Source organism: Polyodon spathula, chromosome 2 (assembly GCF_017654505.1).
Source record: "Polyodon spathula isolate WHYD16114869_AA chromosome 2, ASM1765450v1, whole genome shotgun sequence".
NCBI classification, from domain to species: domain Eukaryota; kingdom Metazoa; phylum Chordata; class Actinopteri; order Acipenseriformes; family Polyodontidae; genus Polyodon; species Polyodon spathula.
In genome coordinates, this window is record NC_054535.1 from 95815370 (window position 1) to 95838795 (window position 23426).

At 37.1% G+C, this 23426-nt stretch overlaps 1 protein-coding gene across 1 annotated transcript in view; it reads left to right on the top strand.

Annotated features, from left to right (window-relative positions):
- Positions 1-12692: 12692 nt before the first annotated feature.
- Positions 12693-23426, top strand: part of rab27b (RAB27B, member RAS oncogene family) — a 66847-nt gene continuing 56113 nt past the window's right edge. The window contains exon 1 of the mRNA XM_041235507.1: positions 12693-12782. The gene's annotated coding sequence lies outside the window, so the exon portion shown is untranslated. The remainder of the gene's footprint in view (positions 12783-23426) is intronic.

Below are 23426 nucleotides of genomic sequence, written 5' to 3' on the forward strand. Positions count from 1 at the left end.
CCCATTACATCTAAAGATTGTTTTTTTAGTTTTTTTCTGTATCTGTTTACTGCTGTACAGCCAAATCCTCTTTATGTATATTTGTGTTTATTTGTTTGCAATTGAAGGTATTTTTTGGGGTCACATTGGGATGACAATAATATTAATAATAATGATTCACTGTGCATTCTTTATAGGACAGGTAATGTTACTGTAATTTTAAGGCAACAAATCTACATTGCAAATTTCACTACAATGTTATAAAAAGTTATAGTTTAATTTAAAATACAGAAAAAGCCTGAAGGCACAACCAAGTATTTCTTCCTTCCAGTCTATTTTGTGTCCAACTTGTGACAGAGTGCATAGTCCTATACACTCTGCTTCGATTTGTACTAGTCCCTGCACCCCACCTGAGTAGAAATATCTTTTTTCTATTGGGTTGTGATAGTTAAATAGACCAATTCAAATAAAATAGACAAATACAGTAATAAATAACATCTGGTCGCTCAGTATCTTAAAGTGGATTTCTCAATTTAATATCAGACTAATATTAATGCCTCTGTGTCTATTCCAGAATGGACTGCTGTAATTTAAGTACATAGAGCAACTGAACAATTCTGACCAATCTTACCTATATGTGCTATCATCACTTCATAGATCTCACATTTTCTATAGCTGTTCGTAGCTGAACAAAAGAAAATTGCAAACTTGTGTACTTTTTTCAATGCTGCACTTCTGATCATGAAGGAATCCTTACGTCATGTGTAAACTTTTATACGTTCAACGACGAACCTCTAAATTTTGTGATTTATAACATATATATATATATATATATATATATATATATATATATATATATATATATATATATGTTACAAAATCTACAAGATCTCGAACTCCAAGAAGCCTCGTGGTTTGGCTTGCCTTCAGTGTTGCTTTTCTTATTACTGGCATGTTTTCAATGTTGACAGTGTTTGTTCATGCAACCTTCTGAACAGTGAACAAAAAGCTTGCCATTGAAATATGTGTAAGGAGTGGTTGTTACATCTTTCATAACAGCTTCAAAAAACATTACCAGTAAAAAATCGGATTTACCATACTGTGTGTGTCTTTCGTATAGGGAAATATATCTTACAAAATGCTGGCAATACATATTATGGGAGGTTTACTGGAATTATTCTGTTTGCACGATGTAAGTTAACGTAATTTTAACTTTAACCTTTAGAGAGGAAGCCAGATTGCCTGAGCAAACCAATTACAGACTGATTTTCAGGCAACACGATCCTCCAACTCCTCTGATACCTCTACTAAACATTCCCCTTATATCTTGGCACACAATATGTTGTACTTTTTTTTTTTCCTTCATAAGATAAAATCAATGTAATCTTCTTTTTTGACTTTCAAATTCCAAATCTGGATATACAGGAGTGTCACAAAGCTTCCACTGAGAATTCACAACAACCTGTCTCAGAAAGGAAGCAGCACTTAATAAATAAAATAAAAAATAAAAAAAGGTCCTTTAAAATGAAGAAATACCAAATGCTATAACTAGAGGAGGCACCTAGTATCTTTGAAGACAACAGTCCCCCTCGCTGATATAAAATACTTTTCTTTTTTTCCCCTTCAGAAGAACGTACTCTTAATGCATCACCGTTCGCCAGCACTCAGCAGGTTAACCAGTGGACCATTTCTGACATGTTGATGATGTTTTGTTTGTTTTTTTTGTTTTTTTTAATCCTGTTCTTGAGTCTGTGTTTGTACAAACTATTACTTGTGCTTAAGTCTGAGTGAGGTTATTAGGCAGCACATTTCCCACCCCGAATTGATGTCTTGATCATTAAAATATTTTGCATATTGTTATAGAGGATATTATTATCTGTTTCGGGATACCAACATATTTAGTAAATAAGGGGTCTGAGTGTGAAAAATGGGCAATAAAATCTCCAATCCAGTCTGTAAATTATTTGTTGTTATAGATAATATGTATTGAAAACAACACACAAAAGGGTAGATGTAAGGATACGCACAAAGTGATTTGTGGTTGCAAAATCCCCATAATGCGGCAGTAAATCGTGTTCTAGCAGCCGTAAAGTCTGTTCAACTGGCGTTCTGCACGCACTATCAAGTTTGCACTTTGCCATCATTAAGCCAATAAAATTACATTGAAATGCATTTAAATGAAGAAAAGAGCATGGAATTGGGCAGGATCTGTATACTAAGCGGGTGCAAACATTATACTGTGGTGTAAGGATTTTGCCTTGCACTTAGGCAATTGCTGACCCTCTAAAAACTTTACACCTCTTCATACAAGGTGCAAACCATTGTAGAAATGAGCAACTAAGAGCTGTATAAAAGCACACATCTGCAGAGACCTGTCATTGGCTTCGGGATGGCTGCTGTGGTTCACTTCCTGATGCAGCAACACTTGGCTCTTGTTGAGGAGAGGCAGGAACACGTTTGGAGGAGAAGGGCAAGATGAAGAAGACCCGGCATATTCAATCCCACTTTGTTTGGGATGCTGGAGAATGCGGTACTAAAGCGTTATTGTCTCACTCCACAGGTCATCCTAGAACTAATAGCTGAATTGAGGGATGAGCTAGACCCCAGGGTTAATTTGTGGACTGTTATCCCTGCACATGTGAAAGTGCTTTGTTCTCTGCACTGTAGCCACAGTTGGACTGTCTGGAGGGATAGCCCAATCAACCTTTTCCAGAGTGCTATCATAATTGCGGATCATTATTTGTGCATAATTTGTATTGTTCTTAAGCTTACAATGGACGCAGTGCAAAATAATTGCCTGGCTACAAAGCAATTTTAATTTGTACTGCGCCTATACGTCTGCCCCAAATAGTCTTATCAATTGCTGTTTAAACAGCATTATTATGCATGCTGTATATTAAAATCTAATCACATATTACTATTGTTAATATTGCATATATGATGGGGTTTAAAGAACTATTATCAGTGTGGTTGTTTTATTTATATGACATGGCAATTTATGTATTTAGAAAGGTCTTCCCTTTTCAATGGAAAATTGTATTTGTAAACAGATTTGCAAACAACATTTTATGATATGTAAGAACAGAAGAAACGTTTGGGAAAGAGAAAAAAACATTCTACCCATCAAGTCTCATCCCTTGTTAGCACACCATTCTCATCTACTGGCAGGGAAATCATTTCAGCAGTGTTTTAGATCCTACTACTTTGTCTGGTAGGCTACATTTTTAACTGTAAAAAAGTGTTTCCTACCTTGTTCTGAACTTACTTTTACTCAGTTCCCAATTTATGCCCTGTTGTTCTTCTCCCTGTGCTAAATTTGAACTTGTGTCTTGAGTTAACTTTATTTTTTTTTTCTAGGATGAAGTGATCTCATTATTTTAACCTGTCCTCATAGCTCATGTCATTATGTCCTGGGATCAGCCTAGTTGCCCTTCTCTGTACCTGCTTGAGTGCAATGATGTATTTTTTGTAGCAGTGACCTAAACTGCACACAATATTCTAGGTGGGGTCTAACTAGAGCATTGTATAACCTTAGCATAACCGTTCTGGACTTGTTTTCCACACGTTTTACCTTTTTAATTGACTGTGAGCAGGGCAGCGTCGCTGGCCGAGGCTGTTCCAATCAGGAAGGGAGACTCAGATACAGAAGTTGCAGTTTAAAGCGCTAATGCGCACTTTTAATAATAATAAATAATAAAAAACACGGGAACAAACACGGTGGCCAAAACAAAGTTAAACAGAAACAATATAAACACTTTGCATACACATGGTTTCAGGCTGAGCCACCACTTCCGATGAAAACACGGCACTATAATCTCCCCTAAACACCAATAATACACCAATACATTAATACAGAATTTCTCTGTGTCTCACCTAATACTCTAATACCAACACCAACTCTACCCAACACCATTAACACCCTGTATACCCTTACACAAGTTTCCCATGGTATTTCTGCACTTTTACCATGCTTTTTCCATGCTGATACCATGTATTAACCATCATTTACCCTAGTTTCCCATGTTTATTGATATGCTTTACCATATCGCATTATTCTTTATACTGCTTTCCTATGCTTTACATTGCTTTCACAATGCTTCATTATGCTTTGCTATGGTTTTACTATAGTAAACTTTTAAGGGCATACCCTGTGATTGGAGCCTAATTAATCATCACTTATTCAATTTACGGCTCCAGCCACATTCCATCGTGTTTCTACAGGGAGGAATTTAACCCAACATTCTCCACAAACACACCCATGTCCCAGCAGGGTTTTCACTCTGTCCCATTGCCTCACCACGTTGGTTGGTGATGACTCCACTAACCTTGAGATCCTGTTCAAAGTCCTCGTCCCATATTTCCATCCTGTTCATTGTATACTTGAATCATGTATTTTTACTCCCAATATACATTCAAATGTATTTGCCACAGGTTTGCCCAGTTACAGAGAGGGTCCAAATCCATTTGAATTAGCTGGACTGTAGTGACAAAGTTACAGATTGTACGGCAGAACATGCACTGTGCATTCTTCACTACTTCCCCAAGTTTGATATCATCTGCAAATTTAACTTGCATTGTGTATCTTGGTCCAAGTCATTTATATAAATGAGGAACAGTAAGGGTCCAAGTAGGGACTCTCGTGATAGCTCTGTATTTATTTATTTTTTACATTTTTACTATGTTGTCTCACTTATAAAATTAAGACAAAAAACTGTGCATAATAATACTGGTTGACATTCTACTAATCCTATAAAGCCAAATCTGCAATACAATATAAAACATGCTGTTGGATTATACTAATGCTATCGGATATAATACATGTTTCAAATTAAAACCACTAAATTGTGCATAATGAGGCTTAGCCTTTAAGATGAACAGGGATTTCAAGATACCTAAAGAGGAACTGCACTGTTAATCCCTACATTATCAGTTAAAACACAAGAGATAAATCCTAAACTCCATTTAAAATATATCAGAATTCTAAGATCTATTGATTTGAGAGTGAAAAACACGTCAAATATTAAAATATGCAGCAAATATATTTTATCTTCCAGATATTGTTAGAATGTATGTTGTTGACCGTACAGTACAGTCTATGAAGTGTAGTGCCTATATGAGAAAGACTCTGGAATACAGTATATTCACATTTTCTCAATTAAATATTATAGTTTCCCAACTTTTTGGTGGGCTTAACATACCTTTCTAAAGGGAATGTGAAGGAAAACCAGTACGAGTGGATGGCCTGACAAATCTTCAGGCTTAGGCACTTGTGTGTTGTTAGCAACTATATAAAATGTTTACTATAAAAAAAAAATTGTGTATTATTTTCTAGTGGCATTTAGCTTAAAAATCATATTAAATAATAATTGCGGGGTGTAAGACTTTCCAAAGTGGGACAGTTAATTGATCTCAGGTTCACACACAACATATTGCCTGCTTGGTTAGACTAATTGCCTTGATAAACCACAAAAAATATGAAATAGCCTTGCCAGTCTTCTTGTGAAGAAAAAATACTTACGGGACTTCAAACTGATCCCCCCTCCAAGGTCTTTCATACAAAGTGCTACATTACAAGTCAGCACCTTAAGCTGCTATTTTTTTATGCAGATCAGAAGCTCTTAGCAATTCCCTATCTCAGTACAAGTTGAAATAGAAATGTGAATAAGTCAATGAGACAGAAATTCTGCAGAGAGAATTAAAATGTCAACAGAAATCTTGGAACAAACATGAAGGTGATTTTAATAGTCTAAACAGAGATGATACAGTGCTAAAGTCCCTCGCCTTCGATGAAAGAGGTTTATGGGCTAGATTCTCAAAGCACAGAAAGGAAAAATACACACAATAAAGTTAAGAAACCAGAAATAAACAACCCAGGTATTTATTTAGAGGCTTAAATACATAGTTGCTTCCCATTCAAAAGTGTGCTAATACAAAGTATTAAGCTTTAAGAATATGGACCTATGTTTATCTCAGCTTTTTTTGCATAACAAACAAAAGTCAAGTAGACAAATGTTTTTTGATAATTAATTTATCAATATTTTACTTGGGGTATATGAGCAAATTAGAGTATATATAACCATATAAATACACTGATGAAGGCATTAGTCATAAAGTTTGTCTACTTGACTAGCTTCTTATACATTTTTTAAAATATGGCACTTTAATTACACCTGAGAATTCAATGTTAACGAAGTAATAAAACTCAACAAATATTGTGTGGGTTTTTCTTTCATTATTTGAGAAGTTGATAAACACTTCTCATCCATGCCTCAAATTTGATGATCATATCTGTACACTTACGGTATGGAAACCAAACTTGTCTAAAATTCTGGACTGATAAGACAAGTACTATAGCGTCAAATGAACATTCAAGTCTAATTTGTAAAAGAAAGGAGTAGAAATGGCTGCTTTCTGTGGAATATGATTGAAGAGAAATGTCTTTGTCATAACTAATAAAACGCTGCTAGAGAAAGCTTGCCATTAACTTCCAACTAGATAAAACCTTCCAGGTCCTTGTGCTCTTCAAGTTAAGATCATAGTACCATATAGGTAAGATGACCATATCACTCCGTGTTCAGAGGGACAGTTTGGAACACTTCAGGCTTTTCAACTAACAACCCAAGGCATTCTGGTAAGCGTAGTCCTGTTTTTCTTAAAGGCAAGAGATAAGTGAATGGTACCTGAGAGAGGTAAAACATACCAGAATGTCTTGGGTTGTGATTTGAAAAGCCTGGATTGATCCAAACTGTCCCGATGAACATGGAGCCATATGGTCACTTTACATATAAGGATTTCAAGAACTCTAAACAGGAACTGCTCTGTTAACCCCTACATTATCAGATAAAACACACAGGAGAAATCCTAAACTCCATTTAAAATAAATTAGAATTCTGAGATCTATTCATCTGAGAGCAATTGGTGAACCCAGAAAAAAAAAAAAAAAAAAAAAACACACACACACACATGTAAAATATTAAAATATGCATCAAATATATTTTATCTTCCAGATATTGTTAGAATGTATGTTGTTGACCATACAGTACAGTATATGAATTGTACTGCCTCTATGAGAAAGATTCTGGAATACAGTATATTCACATTTTGTCAATTAAATATTATAGTTTCCTAACTTTTTGGTGGGCTTAACATACCTTTCTAAAGGGAATGTGAAGCGGAAAACCAGGATGAGTGGATGGCCTGACAAATCTTCAGGCTTAGGCACTTGTGTGCTGTTAGCATCTATACAAAATGTCTGCTATAAAAACCTCAGTGTATTATTTTCCAGTGGCATTTAAAATTTTAAAAAGTATTAAATATTAATAATGTAGTATAAGACTTTCCAGGGTGGGACAGTTAACTGACCTCAGATTCACAAACATTCAGCTTTCCTGCCAGGGTCAATTATATTGTTGCATTGCTGCTTTATTAGGCATATTGCCTTGATAAACCACGAAAAATATGAAATAGCAGATCAATTGATCTGAGAGTATAAGATCTGATAATTCTGAGAATGTATTTGTAAAATTACGGTATTGCTTAATTGAAACTATACAAGAAATAAATAAAACAACAACATTTATATTACTGTTATTATGTTGGTTTACTTTTAAATACTGTGGGCCAGAAAATGTTGAGAAATCCGTTGAGTGTCTTGCTTATATTCACAAGTTTAAAAGTTCAAAACAGTTGCAGGAAAATGGCTACTATCTCAGTGTTGCAAGAATGAATGCATTTAAATGGATAAACAGGAATACATTCTTTTCAACAACTATGCATGCTACCTTCAGGATTATATTACTGCAAGTTCTCACAAGTGTGGCAAATTGTGTATAACTAGTTATGCACACAGTAACATTAACAGTTTTAGTTTTCACAATAAAATGCTTTATGTTCAATTCTGGTTTAAACCCATTGGTCCAGATATCTTTATATATCTACAATCAAAACATCGCAGGCATGCCTTCCGTTGCCTCAGAGAAAGTATTTGCAAATCAGTTAAGTGAAAGACTTGCAGCAAAATTGTCTCCAATATTTGTGTGTGTGTTTTTTTAAAGTAATAATCCCATTAATAAAAGGATCAAGTGCAACATGTGGCCAGTCAAAGTGGTTGTGTCACTAATATTGTAATAGGTGCTATTATTTTACATAGAATTTCAAAGTGTCTCTTATATGGTGTTTTGGCTCTGCAGATGTTTGATATGATGTTTCCGATAGTTTGTCTTTCATTTTAAAGCTGATGTTGTTTAAAATGTAATGACTGCCAGCGGTAGTTTTGGGTATGAATATAATCGCGACGGTTCTTGTGTTAAATGCTGAAATACAAAGTAAAGGGTTTGCCTCAAAAAAGAGTGCTTTGGAAGTCCACTCTAATGTCATTTTAAATGTTCATAAATCACACATCAACCTTTAAAGCTGAAGTCTATTGTGAAAAAAAAAAAAATAATTGGATTGTAGCTTAACATGAAAGCGTAATCAATCGCACTCGGAGTCTGAATTGTCAGATCCAAAACGAAAAATGCTTACAATTTATTCAATCAATGCACAGAGCAAATACTGTACTGCATGGCTTATTCTACTCACTTTAAACACATTATCTGCACACGGTTATTTTTTTTTATTTTTTTTGCTCATTGTTATTATAAATGGTGAAAAATTGGCATTTGGTGAAAGGTAGGGCTGGGACTATAGTTCAAAATGGGCTTTGACTCGGCAGAATCTGGTATATATATATATATATATATATATATATATATATATATATATATATATATATATATATATATATATATATATATATATATATATAGTAACACAGCAGGGGAGGGGGTTAATATCCTCCCTGCCAAAAACGTGTATTTGTTTTATTGTTTAATTATCCCCTGCACCTGGCTATCATTGTTAGTTAGAGCCAGGTGCAGGATATTTAAGGAAAGCAGCCAGTCTGCTCAAGGTTGTTGTGTGAAGGAGTCTGATTGAATGTGTGTGCAATTGTATAAGAAAGAAAGGTATTGTTTGATGCCTTTTTGTTATTTGTTAAAAACTGTGTGCTTTTGTTTTGTTTGGTGTTTGTTTTAGCAGGTAAACAGCTTAGCTGTGCTGTTTTATAGTTAGGTTCCTGTTCCTGTATTTAGTTAGTGCTTGTTTATTTTGTTTATTACAAATAGCACGTGAGCGTGAACATGCAAGTCCTGTATCTGATTTTAAAGGGGTGAAGAAACTGCAGAGCGTGAAGCCCGGTTTACTATATGAAACCTACTTTTCAACTTTTTTGTCTTTATTATAATACTGGGGCTGATCTTTATGGGCTAATTTGGATTAGAAATTAGCCATACCACTATACAAATTTCTGGCACTGAAACAAAATAATATCAGAGCAGCTATGGATAAAGTGACAGGACCTGTGTTTGATAATTTCATGGTTTCTATATAATCCCCCCCCCCCCCTTTTTATTTTTTTGTTTTTTTGTTTGCAATGAAGTTTTCCATATCTACAAAAAAAATAAGCTATTAACCTGTGTCATTTCAGGTCATTTCACACCTCATTTTAATACAGCATATGTTAAAATATCAATAACATAAAAAAGCATATGCTATTGGTAACCCTTTTTAATTTTATTACGAATAAGCAGATGCTCTAATCACACATTGTGTTGTGAGGTATATGTTGTCATGGAAACATACAGTAGAGGGCTTCATTGCATCTACATCTTGCCCTTGTGGACCTTCTTGGCTTTAAAGGGAAACAAAACATGATTGTTCAATGGGTTATTTCTTAAATCTCTTTTTCAAGTATGGGAAAGTGTTTTCCATGCATTGTAAAAATGAGTGTACATTTGCAAGAGTAATTGTATCTAGGCACACAAAGAAACCTTTCAGATAAGGGCTTAAAAAGGCCAAACCGGTCCTTGTTGCTCTGATCAAGGTGTGATGCCTTGGTTAATTTAAAACCTACTTTTCAACTTCTTTGAAACCCTCAAGAAGCAGACCATTTGTATGTTCAATAAATACAAGAGATGTGTGAGACAGGGGGAGAGTGAGACGCTGCAGACCGGCAGCTGGAAACTCCTCATCCTGATTTGGTTTCATTTTGATAAGGCGTTTAATCATTTTCTCATTGGATACAAAGATATGTACATATGATCTTGGTAAGTATAATATTATTTATTTTGTTTATTTTCTTACTGTGTTTCCCATTACGTGGCAGGGCTGGTAGGGTTTCTGCATTAATACTCCAAAATTGACACTAATCACTACAACACCTACAAATCATATTTATTAGTTAATCTGCCACTATAATATGACACTCTCAGAAAGATAGATATACCAGTAATCTATACATGATGTAACTGAAAGAAAATGTATGTCTCGCTAGCTATGTAGGTAGAACATGATACATTATACTAAGTCTACAGCAGAAGATTAGTGGCAGGCTCCATATCTTAAGATTAATGATAAGTATGAACATCATGTATGATTTTGCTTGGCACTCATAGATGCCAACAGCTGCCTGGATGTAACATAAATTATTATGGCTCCTAGATCTTGTCAATGCAGATTTCGTCTGAGGTGTGAACCCTCTGACAATGGAGAAACCAATTATGTTGAAACTAATTGGACGTTATTGTACAAGCGTGGGGCAAGAAGTTTCCACAAGTTTCCATGGAAGCATACATTTAAATCAGCGTACACAGGTTCCTATCATTTTTCATATACTGTGAGTCATTCTATGGTATTAATAATGAGGTATGTTGTATAGGGTGGGGCTTCCACTGCTTAGACCTGACAATTTCCATTATAAGCTATGAGGTCAGTTAAAATAAATAAATAAATAAATACATAGTTTGAATTACTTTGCCCTTTTCACCCAAGCTAGACTCTTCAGTGGATTCTTGTAGACGTCTCCCCCTGCTGTTGTTCTAGAGAACAATTTTGTGAGAGAAATATCTCCATGGCTGAGTTAATCAGTTTCTATCTCTGAAAAGAAGTGACGCTACAGCCTTTGACCTGAGAGGTAAATGTACTGATGAGCACAAACACAGCCCATGACTTAATAAATGCAGTTAGGCTTGTATTCTAGCATAGCTTCTGGTGATCAGAAATACTGACAAATAAATTCTAGCAGACTAACACAAATCCATTAATAACTGACCATCTGATTCATGCAGTATAGACCTACTGTCCAACAAAATCTGGGATTATTCATGAATTATGTTACTATTTTACTCTTGTTACATACACACTTTTGAAAACAAAGAATGTATCGAAAGTCACCTGACATGAGGAGTGCACCAAAGCTTTCTGTGTGATGGAGCTTCTTCATCCAAGCATGTTGTTTCTAAATACAAGCACTCTGCCTTCATCACATGCTGTTAATCAGTCATAAAATACTGCCCAGAGGAATGTGTGGCCCCCAATCAAGGCCTCTCTAAGTGGATCCCATGGTTTTTCAGTGAAATACTAAATCTCTCACCTGGGGAAAAATGGTTAATGCATTTGTAATGCGTTCTGCATTGCTGTTAGGTCGGCCAGGATGTCCTCGACTCACTGCGCACCAGTGACCCCTGTAGTCTGGCCGGGCGCCTACGGGCTGTAGCTCTAAGGTGGCTGCAGGGGGAGTCTGCTTCGGAGGACAGCGTGTGTTTGTCTTCACCATTCCATAGTCAGCACAGGGGTGGTAGCAGTGAGCTGAGCCTAAAAATAATTGGATATGCCAATTAAAATAATAAAATAATTGCTATTACTACATTAAAAAAAAAGCCTATTGTTTCAATAAAGCAGTACATTTTGTATTGGGTGAATATGTGGAATGCAATTTCTAATTACAATATGCAGTTGATTCCATTAACCAATGATTACTTATTTAGCAGCCTTCGCTCTAAGTAAAGTGACAGATTTAAGTATTTTGACACCACTAACTGTGTAGCACCATTAGACATTGAAGTAAATCATAATTTTTGGATTCTGTCAATTCTCCACTGTTGCTATCACCAACGTAATTTCACAGCAGTTTTAAACCCAAACAAATTGGATGGAAGAAGGACACCTTATTTGCCTGTGAATTAATATTTTCAGGATATTGTGTTTAAAGGGATGTTGCTGTACCATCTCATAAATAAAGTGTAATATTATGTTGGAAAGCATTTCAAATTTCATTTATATATATATATATATATATATATATATATATATATATATATATATATATATATATATATATATATATATATATATATATTCCATTTAGGCATACTGATTATGAATTGCCTGTTGAATTTATACATGTTTGATAGGGTATCCGTTTGAAATCTACCTGTCAAGACTGGACATAGTTACCAAATAAAATAACTATGCACACATAAAAATACCATATCTAAAATTCATACCTCTAGAAACTGCACGTCACCTGTTGCTTGTTCAACAAACATAGATGGTATTGGTAGGCGTTAGGACCCGGCGTAATTTTGTTCTGCCTCCAGCAACAGCAAGCATCTCGGCGTCTTGCAGTGTGCAGACCTGAGCGAAGTACTACACAAGGAAGAAAGCATCATGCAGAGGAAACGGAGTGTGTGAGGTATCTCTGATATAAATATATTAATACTAACTAACAAAATGTGATTAGCAAGGTGAGGGAATACATTCCAGACCATACTATAACCGAAAGAGCTTATTTTCTGTCGTGCTGGTAGAAGTTATTTTGCATTTGTTTTCCCTAGGCTGTTCAAAATTCTCCAGCACAGCAACACAGTGAGAATGGGCTAGACAGACACCTGCAAGAAAGCATTCTCAGCCTCTGTTTTTGTTGAGTAAGTGAACGGCATGCATGTTTTTTTTTTTAAATTTGTTTTTATATTATTATTTGATCATTTATTTCAGTTTATACCGTTGTTTCCATTACATGTTTTTCTGTATGCTTGCATATTAATATATTTGAATGGTTTGAGTCTCAATTCCAGCAGTGTACGGTCTATTACCAACTTCCTGTTTATGCACCGTTATTACTCGTTTTATCAAAATTTGAGTCTGTAATAAATATACAATGGCAAGACTTCATTTCATGCATAGTCCAGGGGTCTAACAAAGGGGTAGCCAACTGTCCATATTTCTTACCATATTTAAGTAAATATATGTAGTATTTTGTATGGTTAAGTTTTCTTTCGTATTTATTGTGCATCCTAATGCATTTCCAAAATAAATAAATAAAAGATTATATATGTGTTGGCTGGACTTGTAACGATGAAATATACAAAAATCATTCAAATTCCACACATTTAATTTTCGTTCGGTATTTATTGAGCAGTGAAAGGGTTGTATTGTACTATGCATCATCTCATAGACATGGAATCGAACATTTTAACAATTAATAAGCATTCCGTTTTGTATTTTATTATTAGTATCCCCTCCCCGTGCAAAATGAAGTGTTTAATTGAATGTCATGTAAAAATGAACAGCTGTATCAAATTATAAATTGGAATTCAAGAAAAAGGCAACTGTTGAAGGCTTCAGTTCTCCAACTTGATATGGATTGCTTTTAAAAAAAAGATTTGTTAGTATCCAGGGTAAAAACTGTTTAAGATGCTGTGGTGTGGTGTAGAAACATAAGTTTGTCACTTTTAGTTGCCAAGTGCTAATGTAGTGTAGTATGTGTTATATATCAAATCATGTGGTTAAGCAGCTTGTGCTAAAATTGGTTTTCTGTGAGTGAAGCAGTATGCTGAAGGTTTGCAATTAATGAAGGGATTTGTGTGGATATATAATATAATTAATGTGTAATTGTATAATTAATATGGTAATTTCTGACGGTGGTTCTGCAGAATTGGTACAAAACTGTTTTGGGTTTTTTTTGTGTGTGTTTTTTTTTTAATTGATTTGTTTCCCACCCACTGCAGCAGGTTCAGTAATGAGTCATGCTTTGCATTGAGCCTGGATCTACTAATTATTCCTTTTTCAGGATATAGCTCAAGCTTCATAGTAGGCTTTTGCTGCATGTAGTAGCATTTTTTGGAAATGTAGACAATGCAATTATATTTGTTACTTTTGTTTTAATAATTGAAGTACTATCATTTTCATGTAATGCTCTTTCTCTGTATTGGAGGGAACTGGTGTGAGCTTTTGTATTAGCATGAACAGGGCGCAGTGGCGAGCAATAGCAGGTGCAGCTGCACGTTGCCCGCACAATCAGAGGGCCCCGGAGCGGTTCCAAAGTCTTTGTTTATTTTTTAACAGTGATAATATCCTTTGCATTTATATTTACAGATGTGCGATGCCAGTGATTCAGATTGTATCCTCCCTCGTTTCAGCAGGTATCGCTATTGTCTTAATTATCCTAACTTTTTTCCCCCGGAGGCTGGTACGAGGCACGTCTTCATGGAAGGTTTTGGGGTGCTATTCAGCACAGACATTTGCAGTTATATTCTGTGTGCACGATTCATCATGTAGTTTAGATGGAAGCTGTTGAGTGGTGCTAAGGGCAACAAAGTAAACTACAGTAAATCAACATGCCTATATCTCTGATTTTTAAAATAATAATAATAATAATAATAATAATAATAATAATAATAATAATAATAATAAACGGTTCCTATGTGAGACAATTTCTGCAAATGTCTGTGCAGAATTGTGAATTCTGTAATCTCTGTGATCGCAGAAATGGGGAATCCTGGTAGGGTTAGTGATTAAACCTGTTTGTTTATGATTAAAAAATAGTGTAGTGTTGGATGTAAAGATGTACACAAAATAAAATAAAGTAGGCGAGTAGAAAACGTTCTTATTAGGTACTGCTATACATGCTAACATTCTGACAATTAAATATAGTTCAATATTGAACACTTGATTTGGTGTGTTTGTTTATAAATAAGGGTTAAATTAACGTTTGGGGAGGGGGGCCCACAATAAGGTCCTGCACCGTGGCCCATCTTCCTCTTCCTCCACCACTGCCAGGATGTGGGGGAGAAGTTGTATAGTAATGGTTCAGGGGTCAATCTGTATTCTTTGAATGGTAACACAAGTTTGGTCCTTTTTTTTCATTTGCTAATAGAGTAAAATATCTTGTATGCCTGGAAGTTTTATTTAATACTGCCGTAGAAAAGACCTCTCTGCATTTCACTTGTCTCTTAAGCCTAGGACTAAATGATGGTGGAGAAGCACAATGAGCTAACAAAATGTTTCCAGTAAATCTTACGCAGGGCCGTAGCCAGCCATGAAAAACGACCAAGGCACTTCGTCTGTGCACACAACAAGGGATGAAATGCATTTTAGTTTGCGGCAAAGCAACGTGTAAGTTACTAAATAAATAATTATTAGTATAATTTACTATGACCTTGTTGCCTAATATGTATTACCAATATTTTGTAGGTTTCCTACTGTATTATATAAAAGACAAACTCATTATGGTAAACATACTACTACTGTCAGTATGTGCTTCCCTGTTTAGATATTTGTCCATCCTAGCCTTTTCCACATCTGCATCAGTTAAGCATCCCGATAGGGAGTGCTTGTATGTTGTTGCACATCCCGATAGGGAGAGCTTGTATTGCACATCCCGATAGGGAGAGCTTGCATGTTGTTGCACACTGTCTGTACTACTGTGGCTTTGTTCGATTTAAAGGGATACTCAGTTACCGCCTTTCAAATAAATCTCAACTGTAATGATACTCTATTGCAGCTCCTGACAAGTCATATCGAAAAACAACAAAACAAAACACATTATAAATGAAATGTCAAACCAGACAAGTCCTAAAATGTCAATTTTTTACTTCAATCAAGGGTAACACTCAGCATTTTGTATTGTCCTAAGATTCTGAAAACAAATGATAGCGGGGTCATTCCACGCCAACTCAGCCAGAAAAGGGGCTGTGGCAGAGCAAAGCTCTGCCCTTTTTAAATTGGCAGGGATGGGGTTAATTTCCCCTACCTGCCTGGGTTTATTATGTTCAGGTGGCTAGGGTTGATTAGTTGAGTAGATGATTAGTTTAATTAACGATCAATCAGCGCCCAGCCACCTGACATAAAAGGAGGCCTTTGCTTCCCTCATTTGAGGAGGAGGGAGCTGAGGAAGCAGGTTGGTGTTTGTGGGGTTTTTGTATTTGTGAATCCAGTGAAGGCATTGCCCAGCCTGGAAACCTTAATTTTGTAAGTTTGGCAAGTTTTGTTTTTGTATTGCTTTATTTGTGTTTAAATCCTTTTATTTTGCCATTGTGCACTTTTATTTTGTGTTATTTATAATAAAATTAGTATTTTTTTTGAACTGTAGACTGTCTCTGGGCCTCTGTCCACTCGCCAGCCTGCAACATTTGGTGTCAGAGTGGGATAGCGCCACCTAGAGGCTCAGAGCAGTATTTATTTATTTATTGGAATTTTTACAAAAAAAAAGGGAAAGAAGAGCAGACAGCGGCAAAGGCAGGAAAAGCAGCAGCAGCAGCAGCTGAAGAAATGTAAGCTGCTGGAGGACCTGGCCAGCTTCTTCCCCTGGTGTTCCTGTTGCCGGAAGGAGGACCATCATTGGCGGTCCTGCCCAGATGTGCCACCGGCAAACTGGTGTGGCCGGTGTGAGGAGGACGGCCACAACTGGGCAGGATGCCCCTACAACCAGGCCCAGGAAGAGGTGCAGTATTCACCCCGGGCATCAGGGGCCACCCCACTACCTCCAGCACCACCACCTTCACCACCGTCCCAGGAGATCTGGGACTTGTTGATGCACACTGAGGCAGACCTCGTCCACGATCTTCCCATAGTGATCAACACGCTGTGGCGTCGAGGTGGGAACAGTGGGAGGAACAACACCACCCGGCGTCCTTCCCAGAGGTTGCCCTCATGGTGGTTAATTACCTGGCGATAGACATGGGAGATGCCCCAGTCGCTCCGATAAAGAGGGTGGAGATGCCTTCCCCAGAGCCAGAGAGGGGGGAGGAGCCGCTGCTCCCAGAGCCAGAGAGGGAGGAGCTATGGCCCAAGGATGCCTGCTTTACACCGCTCAGGGATGACGCATCCTCATCGCCTGGGGTTGCCTGCTGCTCCGCATTGCTTGGGACTGCTGGCGTCTCCTTTTTGTTTTCTAGGGTTCCCGAGGGTCCGCTGCTGCCTTCTCCACCAGAGGTAGCCGGGTCGCTGTACTACCTTGGAGATCCGGGGCCCCCTCAACCAAAGAAGGCTTGGGGGCTCCGACATCAACCCCGCCCAACACCACCCACCATAACAGCCCACCCAAGGGACATAATTGGACTCTTGGGGGGGGGGGGGTGGGGGGGTGGGGGGAAGGGGGGAGTTGGCTGATTGCGGCCGGTGTACATTGTGCATGGGGTGGGGGGGTTGGAGGAAGGGGGGAGTTAACCGATTGCGGCTGGTGTACGTTGTGCATGGGGGGAGGCTTTTTAAATTGGCAAGAATGGGGTTAATTTCCCCTACCTGCCTGGGTTTATTATGTTCAGGTGGCTGGGGTTGATTAGGTTAATTAACGATCAATCAGCGCCCAGCCACCTGACATAAGGAGGCCTCTGCTTCTCATTTGAGGAGGAGGGAGCTGAGGAAGCAGGTTGGTGTTTGTGGTTTTTTGTATTTGTGAATCCAGTGAAGGCATTGCCCAGCCTGGAAACCTTAGTTTTGCACGTTTTGTTTTTGTATTGCTTTATTTGTGTTTAAATCCCTTTATTTTGCCATTGTGCACTTTTATTTTGTGTTATTTATAATAAAATTAGTATTCTGGGCCTCTATCCACTCGCCAGCCTGCCACAGGGGCATTTGGTTGCTTGTCTCAGATTTTGCTAGAAAATTCCACCTGGGGTTTTTCGGGCCTGCTGAGTTCAGAAATGCTAATGTTGTTTTTTTATTTTTATTTTAATTTACTTTTAATTTCCTTTTGAGCTGTGACCTGGGAAAGGTCAACCTAAAATTAAAGTTACCCTGACCAGAAAAATCAGCCTGGGCTCAACTTAGATGATATTATCATGTGTAGCACCTTGTTTGACTCTTAATGAATAGGGCTTTTGAGAAAAAAATACCAGGAGTACCAAAGTCACTTTTGGCGAGTTCCCAGATGAGGGTTAGGTGACAAGTTTTATTCGAACTTCAGCCTAGCCCTTTACCCAACAGGAGATGTGTTTCCTAAAATGTTAGTATTGCTGTAAGAACCTTAGGGACCAATATTATAAATTTAGTGGAACACTTTTGGTTTCAATTCCCCCCACTGGTCATTAACCTCTCTCTGAAATTAGAATTTTTGGTATTTCTACCAAGTTTAGGGCTGAAATAACTCACGTAGGGGGGGCTCCAAAAAATTACCCAAAGATATTTTTGGATCGATATTGATGATCTATAAGAATCAAGCAAAACATTTTGGTATCTGCAGATTTTTGCAGTTGAATTTGTCGTGCATTCGAGCTTTGCTTATGGTCAGTTTGAGGCTGAAGTACCACATAGTCCTAACTGAACTGGAGTTATTCTTCAATATTGCATTGTCAGGTGTTAGATCTAGAGTAAAAAGTGACAGGGTCTGCTTCCATTGGCCCAAAAACCCCCAGGTGAATTTTTCTAGCAAGTCAGTCGGACAATGGCTCTGCTTGAGCTAGTATGGAATGACCCAGAGGCAAACACTTAAGGTTTCACATTATAAATCCCGTATCATAAATCAGCCAATCACAGTGAAATATTTGCCAAACTTCCAGTACACCTAGTGTACAGATGTCACCCCATGCAAAGAACACCACACCTAATTCCAATGTTCAAAAAGTTATGTTTTACAAAAATAAATGTATTTTTGTTTTAAAGCCTTACCTTTTACAACATTAATTTGTGTTATTTATAATAAGCTAATACGTTGTGTGTAAGGGTGTCTCCTTGCCAAACTGCTCGAAATGACTTCTCTTCTACAATAAGAGACACCCTACGCACAACGTATTAACTTACAGTAGCTTACACTTGGATTCAGCCATTGTATTTCACCAGAAGGGCTTTTTTTGCTAAGAACCAAATACTTGCTGTTTTGTTTTGCTGCTGGTATTTGTTGCATGACAGCATTACTAATCTTTCACAGTCATTTATCGCTAGTAAAGCGGAATGCTGTATTCAGAGTTCTATTTCTACATACACTTCTGATCCATTTATTCTGTACCTAAAATGCATGAACCCCAGTACTGCATTGTTAGAAGGAAAACCTTTATAATGCAGACCTGGAATATAGAACCATAGTCTCAGCTCCCATTATCCCCATAAAGCCTCTTTGCTTGCATATTTGTTATAAAGAAGAACACAAACATCCCAGTCCCTAATGGAGTTTCCTCCTTCTTGTTTGCTCTCCTTTTTGGCAGCTACAGGTTCAGACCCAGTACACTGGACAAAATATGTTTCTTATTAGTTTTCACCTTGGTTTTAAAATTTTAAAGTCTAAGGAGTCCAACCCCATCACTATGAAACACTCAACAGTGGTACATTTTGAAATGCTAAAAGAAACAATTTTAACGACACATGTTTTAACTGTTTAGCTCTTTAAAAATCAAATACATTAAGAATGACTGTTAGACAAAACATTTGTCATTTACTTTATTTATAAAGATTTAAGTTGTGTAATATATAGCTGGTCCTCTAAACTTTTGGTGCAGTCAGGAAATTATAAATTGTAAACTTGTATTTTCTCTAGATTCCTCATTATTGCACATCATGAAAATATCAGTCTTTGTTCATACTGGTGACCAAACTATAAAGTAGACATTTTCATGTTATTTATGTTAAATTTGAGAAGACAGTTTCTGTCTGTACAGGTAGCTATAGGCAGCTGTCCTACATTTTGTTAATTTGCAGTACTAGATTGATCTGGTCATAAAATATGTGCCTGCAGCAGACCAGTAGGCAGTTAGGAATTATTTTTTGTTTGTTTTCATAAGGATCAAGAATCACGCTGACCAGAGCGTCTAATCCATCCATTCAGTTTTAACTGCAGTGAGACATTAGTTCTGGAGGAAACCCATGGAAAGCATCACACACTTGTGTAAATGTTTTTATTAAGGCTTGTTTGCCTGCTGTGGCATACATGCTAGTAAAAGGTCACTGAACCCCACCGGTTGCCAGAGCAGATCAGTGCAAAACTGGCAAATGTACCTGGCATGGACCCTGCAACATGATCACATATTCGTTCATGTGCAGTATAATCCTCAGCGTATGCACAATAATAAACTACAGTGCCTGCAACAAGTAGTTCACATAATCTGGCTGTTTAAAGAGTCACCCAAGAATGACAGGGGTTTTAATGATAGGATGCTACTGATAGAAGGATTGGTCTTGCTTGAAAATAGTATTCTTCAGGTTGAGAGATTTACTGTTTGTATCCTCCAACCATATTTAAAGTGTTCAGTTTCCAAATATTTGCTTTAACAGCAAGGTTCTCTAACTGTTGTATTTATTGGCTGTTTCAAGTGCTAAGTTATTTTCTCCACCCTGATTGGTTCACCAGAGTCACTGCATCAGTGTTTTCTGTGCAGTCATGCAGAACTTGTAGAATTTACTCGCCTTGCATGTCACATGATACAGATCCAATGCTCAAACACAACATCATGACATGCTGTACAGAGACAGAAACTTTGTCGACAGTAAGAGGCAGGAGCTGCAATATTACAACAAAAAAGAGACAGACACTTTACAAAGGACCTGTAGGAGGATTTGCATTTTTAAACAGAGCCTTTACGAAATATACGCTAAGGCAACTGCCCTATTCTTTGTTTTGTTTTTGTTTCTAAAACAGAGTTCACAGACTGAGATGTAAAATAATTTTATTTTTCATTCTTAAAACTTAAGCTGTAAATGTGCAAGTGTTGCTAAAAATGGGCATTGCAAGACAGAACCCAGGACAGTTTAATGTTGTTTCAGGGATGGAAATAAGACTCCCAGTGCATAGCAGTTTTATCCATTCCTGCTTTTACTATGAGCTTAATCGGACATACCCTAGCTTGTTACCTATTCTTTACAGTGGGGCTACTCGAGCTCATAGTAAAATGAAATGGTTGAAACTGCAGTGCAATAGGATTCTTATTTTCATCCCTGTTATTTTCATGTTTGGTGCTTGGTGATTGGATAGCTATTTGATTTTGGCTTAGACTTTACAGTCCCTTAACAGTATGATTTAAGATATAGTTCATGTTACCCTTAAGTAGCATAGTGTAATTGAGTTCACTGTGAACTGTATTGTGCCCCTTTTGGGCACTTCCTAAAAGTTGTATTGGAGACACACGATTTATACTTAACCTTAAGTGATGCTATGAAAAGCCAAAGATTTGAATTAACAACCATTGGTATACCTGAACTATAAGCTTTTTCTCATGAAGTCCTGTGAGCAAATTCATCAATTGCTCTCAGTTAGACAAAGTTACATATTCATTCCCACAAAATTTCTCAGGACTGGCATTTTTGACCTGGCAGGGTTTTTTTATTTTTTAAATTCATATTTTATTTCAAATTTCCCAGTAATGTATATTATAGCCACTGCCAATACTGTGAAATTCATAACAGCAATAAAAACAATAGATTGTTTGCTATGTTTTTTTTTTTTAATTCCCCAAATAAATAAATTCAGCAGTACATAAATGCCATCAACCATCGTCTAGCATTTAATTGACTTGGAGGATGGATGCATGCTGATAAACTAATGGCAGATTTTAAATAATTGATGCTGCTGTAAAAACACAGAAATGCCAAAAATTCTCCTGTTGTACTACTATCTCCATGCTCTTTCATGGGCCAGTTAATTTATGGTGCTAATTCAAACTAAGCAGCTTGTCTAGCAGTGGTTTTGTTGCCCCATTTGTGGCCAGGAAGTGCCTCTGGGGAATGAGCTAAAGCAGTTTATGGTGATGATTGCAGCAGCTCTATTACAATGCTAGAAGAGGCAGAAGTGCTGCATTGTTCACTGGAACCTAAGCCAAGCTTGTATTCCTTAAACCTGTCTTGATCCAAGAATCTTTCTGCAATACAGGGGTGTGAGTTTGACTTGCTGAGGGATGTGTTGATGAGAACGTATAAAGATTCTGGAGGTGGGAGTTGCAAAGGGGAGGTGTTTGTGACAACAGTGAGAACAGTTGACCCTATACAGTGTTGCCAGGTATGCTGTTTTCCGCTGTATGCGGAATTGGGCTACTTTAAAAACATAGCCACTGGAAATCTTAAGGAGTCGCGGGTTGATAATGTAATTAGATTGGTGGTATAACTAAAAGATTAAACTGTTTTCATGTTTGCAATATTGTTTGGGATACAGTACCAGCATTAGTATTTCAATAAAGGGATCATGCTGTAATCCGGTTGCTGGTCTGGTATGAATGTTGATTTGTTGACAGTGACGTGTGAATGGCTGTACTGGGGCTTTTAGTTTTTATCAAATTTATACCAGGTATCTTTTCTTACGAAAGTTTTTTTGATTTTTTTTTTTTTTTTTTTTTTTTAATAATAAGCTTGCTTTCAGTTAAAACAAATAATTGGGCTATTTTTTTGGGCTATTGTTGAAGTGATTTTGTGCTTTAAACTGCAGAAATCTGGCAGCCCTGAACATATAGTACTTGGAGACATCGCACACTGGTTATGCACCATGCTGGTCCAGGATCAAATACTGGATTCCAGAAGCACCCATAAGGGACACAAAATCTGCTCCAGCATTGATATAGGAAATATATATTAATAGAAGTAAAATATGTGTTCATATCCTACAATAATATATGTTACAGTATATGCTTACCGATGCTTCACTAGGCTTTCACTGTTCTTGATTACACTTTGCTATGTGTTTACTTACTTTTATAAGGGCAGGTCAAACGGTGCTCTTTTTTGTTCTAACTAGTTCCTAAAAAAGGATTTAAAAATTTTAAATGTGTATTTTGGTCTGAGGTACATGGAATTAATTCCACAGTGTACATCGAAAACCAGATTGAAACCTGAAACCCAACCCAAATACCCTTAATTCAGAAATTTAGCATAAGGAATCTTTTCAGGACAGGATAGTAAACATGGATGTAAAATAAAATCTACCCTAGTTAGTATAAAGTACGCTGTGAATGTGTCAAGTGGTTATTGTAGCAGGGAGGACGCAGGACAACAGAAAGTGTGGTTAACTTTTATTTTCTCCAAACAGCATAGTCAAGAACAGGCCTTTTCAATGAACTTTTTACCAATATAAATGTCAGATAAAACACAAGGCTACCCCTGGTTGCTATCCTCCAGCCTCTCTATTACTCCCTCGCCTGAGCTTTTCTACCTTCATATGGGTAGCACCTCTCCTCGACTCAGTCATTACCGTAAGAACTGCAAGTATAATAACAATTATGACCATCCAGTATTGATCCTTTACCCAGAATTGTAATGACTCGACTCGGAATTAAGTCGCAATTTTCTTGACTCGACTCGAGTCATTGTCATCAAATGACTCAGCTTGATTCGAGTCCCTGGAAGCAAACACTTGACTCCCTGCTCAAAAGACGTGA